This window comes from Aplysia californica, unplaced genomic scaffold (genome assembly GCF_000002075.1).
Source record: "Aplysia californica isolate F4 #8 unplaced genomic scaffold, AplCal3.0 scaffold00047, whole genome shotgun sequence".
Taxonomy (NCBI): Eukaryota; Metazoa; Mollusca; class Gastropoda; order Aplysiida; family Aplysiidae; genus Aplysia; species Aplysia californica.
This window is the reverse complement of record NW_004797317.1, coordinates 708,445-710,213: the sequence shown is the minus strand read 5'-3', so window position 1 is coordinate 710,213 and position 1,769 is coordinate 708,445. Positions and strand designations below refer to the sequence as shown.

General features: G+C 35.0%; 1 protein-coding gene across 1 annotated transcript in view; it reads right to left on the bottom strand.

Annotated features, from left to right (window-relative positions):
- Window positions 1–1,769, bottom strand: part of LOC101846947 (membrane metallo-endopeptidase-like 1) — a 26,680-nt gene that overhangs the window by 24,108 nt on the left and 803 nt on the right. The gene's annotated exons all lie outside the window — the stretch shown is intronic.

Genomic DNA, 1,769 nt, shown 5'->3' with positions numbered 1-1,769 from the left:
TTCTTCTTCTTCTTCTTCTTCTTCTTCTTCTTCTTCTTCTTCTTCTTCTTCTTCTTCTTCTTCTTCTTCTTCTTCTTCTTCTTCTTCTTCTTCTGTGGTGTAGCGTCTAAACACTTCGACGTCACACACAGATGACCCGAACTCGATTCCGACGTAGAAGAAAGTTTCTATTGATTAACTCGGATTTGGGTGGGGCTGCTGTATACTAGTCTTAGTTAGTGTTAATCTGAAGTTCGCAGCCAGCCTCCTTAAACTTTAAGATAAAAATCATTGTCAGTGGAATCGTAAGACAAACCTAAAAGAAAACCAGCTTTTCTTCTTCCACGCCGACGGTAAAAGGTGGAGGGAAGGAAAGAAAGAGAGAAAGAAAGAAAGAGAGAAAGAAAGAAAGAAATTGGAGGATTGCAAATGAGAAAAAGACGGAACAAGAAAAAAATAGGAACTACAGAAAAGAAAAAAAATGAAAAATTCAAAAAATAGAAAGAAAGAAAGAAGTGTGGTAAGGTAAAAAAAAAAAAAAGAAAAGAAGAAAGAAAGAAAGAAAAAAAGAAAGGAGGGAGGGAAGGAAAAAAATGAAAGAAAGAAAGAGAGTAAAAAAGAATAAAATTGTATCAAAAGAAAAAAAGAAGAAAAGACAGACCAAAAAATGTTGTCTTTTAAAGTTAAAAAGGGACAGAAAAAAGATTTTAAAATTTAAAAAAATAAAAAAAATAAAGGAAAGAACAACATCAAACAAAAGAAATCAATTAAGGGAGGCAGAAAGTAAAAAGGGGGAAAAATAGAAAGAATCACCGAAAGAAACAAGAAAAGGAAAAACAAGGAACGATACATAGACAGAGTGAAACCTGTTTAAAAGGTTAATGAAAGAAGGCAAGAAAGAAAACAAAGAAAGAGAGAAAAAAAGGAAAAAAAAGAAAGAAAGAAAGAAATGAAGAAAGAAAGGAAGAAAGAAAGGAAGAAAGAAATGAAGAAAGAAAGGAAGAAAGAAGGAAAGAAAGAAAGTAAGAGAGAAAACAGAAATAAAGAACGAAAATGATTAAATACGAAATTTAGAAAGCAAAAAAAATAATAGGCTGAAAGAATTAAGTAGAAAATAGAAGTTGAATACACATATACTAAAGAAAGAGAAAAGGAACAGAGAGAGAAGGAAATACAAGTCACAAACATTTTTGGACCAAGTTGTACGGTTCTTACTTACCTCCTAACCTTTTCCAGTATAGTGAAATATATATTCCCTACAATCTCAGAAGTGTAATAAGCTCAGTTCACGGACCCTGTGGAAAGATTTGACTATCACAGTCTGCAAGAACACTGTCTTATATTCATGCTCAAGTCGTCGAGTAGAACCCTGTAATTTAATTTGCTTAGGTTGTGCGACCCGGGCGTGTAAATATTTTGGCCGCAGCATCGCTTTCTTTACTGTATGCAAATTAGCTCAAGGGATCGCAGTATGAGAAAAGCTTCAATTGCAACAAGCCTCTGTGGAACCAGATAACCTTTAGGTCCCTTATTCACAAATATTCCTCTTGAACTGTTAGAAATGATTTCACTATGGGCCGAGAGGGATGGGAGGGGAAGGGGGGAGAGGTAAAGAAAAACGGGTCATGACCTGGTCCTAATGATACGGTCCATGAGTTCGGTAGTCTTTATTTCACTTTTAGCATAAAGAAGCACCAAGAACAAAGTAGTACAGCCCAAAATGACAATTCTTTCCTCTTTCTCTCTCTCTCTCTCTCTCTCTCTCTCTCTCTCTCTCTCTCTCTCTCTCT